Below are 6,166 nucleotides of genomic sequence, written 5' to 3' on the forward strand. Positions count from 1 at the left end.
GTCCGGAACGCCACCAATCGGCGCGCGGCGTGGCCCGGCCGCCCCAGCGGCCTGCGCGCGGGCGGGGCGGGGCGGGACGGTGAGGGGGCGGGGCGGCGGCGCGCACGCGCACAGGTCTACTCTCCGCCGGTTGCGCGGGCGGGTACCTGGGCTGGCGGGGCTGACGCGCAGCGTACGGTGCCATGTTTCTCTCGGACGCCCGTCCCGGGCCCCTCCTGCTCTCCCTGGGCACGGGCGTCCGATTCCAGGAAGGCCCTTCCAGACAGACATGTCTGAGCTCGAGGGCAGCTGTAGTGAGCCCTGGTGGCCCGGAAGGCTTTATGGGGTTTTCACATCGGTTCCGTCCCTTCATCCTCACTCCACCACGGTGGGCCTCCATCCCTGGCCAATTTGAGATTGAGAAGCCGAAGCCTCATAGAGCGGCCCCTTAAGATGCAGGGTGGAGAGGAGGCATGTCTCGACTGCCGCGATCCGGGCACGTGGGGGGAGGGGAAAGGGAGCGTCCATGGCAGGTTCCAGAGAGCAGTGATGTCAGGAAGCTGGCCTGGCACACAGCTGGGCATCGGTGTTCCGTTGAATATACACAGGTTCATAAAACGTCGACATGAGGCTCTGATGACGGATCAAGCCCCAAACGAGGCCCCTCTCTTCATGTCTGAACGCAGATGAAAAGACAAGCGTTGGCCAAGCCACAAAAGTGACCAAACATCCTTCTGTCTTGGCCAATAAGAGTGACTGCTGCTTCTTTACCAATTACAAGTTTAGGCTTTCTCTAGTCTTCCTGCCTTTGAGATACGATTTATTAAGACATCCAGTCAAGGAATTGCCTCCTTTTCCTGGCATAATCCAATCCAGAGCAAAGCCCTGCTTCCTTAAATGTTTCCTCAAATCAACTAACGCAGACCCAAATGTAAGTCCTCTGCACGTCCGTTTACTGAGGTTTCCCGTGGTAACAGTCTCCGTGGCTGGGATGAGTAATAACCCAATTCCGACGACTGCAGGTGTGTTTCTGGTGATCTCTGGCTGAGGACATTGTTGGGCCCAGCGGGCCTTCATGCCTCTCATCTGCTTGTCTGCTCACTCACCACTATTTGAAACCCTCACTGCTCTCTGCTGTCCCTTTAACAGATGAACTGCCTCGTCCCTGCAGAAATGCTCTAAAGTGGCAATACAGTCCCATTTCCTCACCTCTCATCCACTTCTCAGCCCACCCCAACCTGGCCTCACCTCATCACTTCCCCAAAACAGCTCCTGCTAAGCTCACCAGTCATTTCCCAGTCTGGGGCTAAATGGAGGTGATGATTTTAGTCGTCACCATACATGAATCCCAGCAGTATGACACGGTCAGTGTCTCTTCCCCTTTGGTTTGTGGAGCACATCGCTCTCCTGGTTTGACTCCTGTTCTCTGTCTGCTTTGCAGGCCCACGCCTTCTGCCCGGCGATTAACTGATGGAATTCTTTAAGACTTGATCCTGGGTGCTCCTCATCCCACACTCCCTCCTTCGGCAAATCTCGTACACACTTGGCTTGAATTACCACTCACCTAAACGTGATTCGTTAATTTATGTTTCCTACCAGTTCCAGATCCACATGTTCAAATATCACTCATGTGATATCTCTTGGATGTCTCAAAAGTACCTCAAACTCAACATGTCCCAACCAAAATCATTTTCTCGACTGCTCACCATATCCCCTTCGATTTCTCCTTCCAGGATTGACACCTCCCTGTGTCCCTACCCCAGAATCCCTCTTGGGAAGATAGCCTCCAAGGTGGCTTCCACAATCCCCGTCTCCTAGTATTCAGCTCTTGTGTGGTCACCTTCTTTTGAACGTGGCTGGTGTGACTTGCTCTGGTCAATAGAGTACAGCAGAAGTGTCAGGAGGTATGTGATTACGTGGATGTGATTCCTTCACACAGGTTAGTGACACCCATCCTGCTAGTGTGACCCAGCAGGATCCTATGAGGCCTTCCCAGAATAGACTCCCACCCATGTCCTCCACCTGCCTTTTGTCTGTAGAAAAACTTGAGTCAAAGAATAAATTTAATCAGAGAAGTGAGAAAATGCAGAAAGGAAAACAGTCAAACAAGACAAAATAATAACACTTTAGCCATTAAACAAAGTCAAGGACCTTTAGTTCTTCCTCAAGGACTCTAGATAATATTCTGAGCCACATCCTTTGAGCTGTTTTGCAGATACTGAAACCCACACCAAGTGGAAGAAATTAACTGTATGCTGCCCACAAGCACGTAGACCCCAAACCAGTTGGAACCAGAAGGTTGATGATGCTGATTCCCAATGACCTCACCACCAACCAATCAGAAGAATGTCCACGAGCTGATCACCCCCTGTTCCTTGAACACTGTAAGACTCCTCACTACCCCTTCCAGGGGGGACACACAGTCTTGAGGGCAGTAGCCCGCTGTGGCCCCCTTTGCCTGGCAAAGCAATAAAGCTATTTCTTTTAATTTCACCCAAAACTCTGTCTCCAAGATTTAATCCGGTGCCGGTGTACAGAGGCCAAGTTTCAGCAACATTAAGAGACTCTCTCTTGCTGACTTTGAAGAAGCAAGACACCATGCTGTGAGCTGCAGAATGGAGAGGGCCACAGCGAGGACCTGAGGGTGGCTTCCAGCTGACGGAAGCGGAGGGCTTCAATCCAGGAGCACACGAGGAAATGAGTGCTGCAACAGCTTGTGAGCTTGGAAGCTGGTCCGTCCTAGTCGAGCCTCAGATGAGACTCCAGTCCAGGCCCACACCTTGATTGCAGCCTTGCAGACGACTCTATTGTGCCTGGACTCCTGACCCATGGAAACTGTGCCATAACAGATGGATGTGGTTTTAAGCTGCTCAATCGTGGTAATTTGTTATGCAGCAATAGATAACAAATACACCCTCCATCACCAAGTCCTATCAGTTTTATCCCCTGACTGCCTTTTGAATCCACCCCCTGACCGCTGCGCCCACCAAGTCTGTGTCACCGAATCATGACCTCCTTTCGGGCTTCTCCCTGAGGCCTCTTCTCAATCCCTGTACTAGGTTTTCTCTCTCTGGTCCCAGCACATTTTCTCATGTGGGTCCCTTGGCTTGGGCTGTTCTTCTAGGTCCTCCACTCCAGGAAAATTTCATCTGTTCCTCAGATTTCAGTCATCGATTCCTCAGGCAAACCATTCTTGAGTGACCTAAGTACAATCCCCCTTTACACCTCTCCCTTATGGCTTTTGTCATAGTTGCCGTTTTACAGTTATTTATGTGACTATGTCATTAACGACTGGATCTCCTATCAAAATGTAAGCTGTAGGAGGTCAGGAACTATGTTTGGTTTTGCACATTACTGCATCTGGCACACAGTAGATGCTCACATACACTGGCTAGATGAATGATGAATGAATGAATGAACGAATGGACGAATGAGTGAATGGATGAATATGTCCTTTTTTTTTTAAAGTTAATTTTGTGAGTGTGAGTCAGTTTTGTGTTTTATTTATTTATTTATTTATGGCTGTGTTGGGTTTTCGTTTCTGTGTGAGGGCTTTCTCTAGTTGCGGCAAGCGGGGGCCACTCTTCATCACGGTGCGCGGGCCTCTCACTATCGTGGCCTCTCTTGTTGCGGAGCACAGGCTCCAGACGCACAGGCTCAGTAGTTGTGGCTCACGGGCCTAGTTGCTCCACAGCATGTCGGATCTTCCCAGACCAGGGCTCGAACCCGTGTCCCCTTCATTGGCAGGCGGATTCTCAACCACTGCGCCACCAGGGAAGCCCGAATATGTCCATTTTTGATGCTCAAAGTTCATGACACAAGCCTTCCTACCTCAGGAATGTCAGGAAGTTTGGAGCCAAGAGTGCTGCCTCCTGTGTGCTTGCTCAGGACTGCCCAGACTAAGTTCACTGTTGTGCTCTTAGAAAAAGATCATAGATTTCTGATTTTGAGAGTTTGAACTGTCTAGAGGTAAGGAAGGTACTGGATGTCCTAGGACATTATCAGCTGCCTGAGTGGCAGACGGTATTTTCCAAAGTTTGCTGCAACAATGTCTCCCATCCCCTGTGCTCTTCTAAATGGGTCCTTGCCACTCCCCCCATCAACAGGTAGGTTCTGAGTCTCCTCCCCTTCAACCTGGGTGAGCTGTGACTACTTGGACCGATAGGGAGTGGAAGATGTGCCATTATGTGATTTCCAAGGCTAGGTCATAAAAGGCCACGCAGCTTCTGCCTGGTTCTCTGGAGATGCTTGCTCTCGAGGAAGTCCGTCACCAAGTAAGAAGTCCAACTGCTCTGAGGCTGCCGTGATAGAAAAGCCTCACGTAGGCACTGTATTCAACAACCCTGCTGAGCTGCCAGCCAACAGCCAGCAGTGACTGCCAGCCAAGTCGAATGAGTCATCTTGGACATCCATTCCAGGGGAACACTCAGACTAGGGTTCTGAGCCCCAGCCAACAGCTGACTACAACCTCATGAGAGACCCCAAGCAAGGACTGCCCAGCTAAGCCCTTTATGAAAGCCTGACCCACAAAACCACAAGCAAAATAAAATAAGGTTTCTTTTTTAAAATGGAAGTATAGGGCTTCCCTGGTGGCCCAGTGGTTGAGAGTCTGCCTGCTAATGCAGGGGACACGGGTTCGAGCCCTGGTCTGGGAAGATCCCACATGCCGCGGGGCAACTGGGCCCGTGAGCCACAACTACTGAGCCTGCGCGTCTGGAGCCTGTGCTCCGCAACAAGAGAGGCTGTGACAGTGAGAGGCCCGCGCACCGCGATGAAGAGTGCCCCCCACTTGCCGCAACTAGAGAAAGCCCTCGCACAGAAACGAAGACCCAACACAGCCATAAATAAATAAATAAATTTAAAAAAAATCTTAGATTATAAAAAAAAAAGGAAGTATAGTTAATTGACTATATTGTGTTAGTTTCATGTCTACAGCAAAGTGATTCAGTTATATATATATATTTAAATACATCTTTATTGGAGTATAATTGCTCCACAATACTGTTAGTTTCTGTTGTACACCAAAGTGAATCAGCTGTATGCACACATATATCCCCATATCCCCTCCCCCTTGAGCCTCCCTCCCATCCTCCCTATCCCACCCCTCTAGGTCATCGCAAAGCACCGAGCTGATCTCCCTGTGCTATGCTGCTGCTTCCCACTAGCTAACTATTTTACATTCGGTAGTGCATATATGTCAATGCTACTCTCACTTCTCCCAGCTTCCCCCTCCCACCCCGTGTCCTCAAGTTCATTCTCTATGTCTACCTCTTTATTCCTGCCCTGACATTAGGTTCATCAGTACCATTTTTTTTAGATTCCATATATATGCGTTAGCATATGGTATTTGTTTTTCTCTTTCTGACTTACTTCACTCTGTATGACAGTCTCTAGGTCCATCCACCTCACTACAAATAACTCAATTTCGTTTCTTTTTATGGCTGAGTAATATTCCATTGTATATATGTGCCACATCTTCTTTATCCATTCATCTGTCGGTGGCCATTTAGGTTGGTTCCATGTCCTGGCTATTGTAAATAGTGCTGCAATGAACATTGTGGTACATGTCTCTTTTCGAATTATGGTTTTTCTCAGGGTATATGCCCAGTAGTGGGATTGCTGGGTCATATGGTAGTTCTCTTTTTAGTTTTGTAAGGAACCTCCATACTGTTCTGCATAGTGGCTGTATCAATTTACATTCCCACTAATAGTGCAGGAGGGCTCCCTTTTCACCACACCCTCTCCAGCATTTATTGTTTGTAGATTTTTTGATAATGGCCATTCTGACCGGTGTGAGGTGATACCTCACTGTAGTTTTGATTTGCATTTCTCTAATAATTAGTGATGTTGAGCATCTTTTCCTGTGCCTCTTGGCCATCTGTATGTCTTCCTTGGTGAAATGTCTATTTAGGTCTTCCGCCCATTTTTTAACTGGATTGTTTGTTTGTTTGTTTGTTTGTTTTTAACGTTTCTTTTAATTAATTTATTTATTTTATATTTTTTATTTTTTTGGCTGTGTTGGGTCTTCGTTTCTGTGCGAGGGCTTTCTCCAGTTGCGGCGAGCGGGGGCCACTCTTCATCACGGTGCGTGGGCCTCTCTGTCGCGGCCTCTCCCATTGCAGAGCACAGGCTCCAGACGCGCAGGCTCAGTAGTTGTGGCTCACGGGCCTAGTTCCTCCGCGGCATG

This window comes from Balaenoptera musculus, chromosome 7, assembly GCF_009873245.2.
Source record: "Balaenoptera musculus isolate JJ_BM4_2016_0621 chromosome 7, mBalMus1.pri.v3, whole genome shotgun sequence".
Taxonomy (NCBI): domain Eukaryota; kingdom Metazoa; phylum Chordata; class Mammalia; order Artiodactyla; family Balaenopteridae; genus Balaenoptera; species Balaenoptera musculus.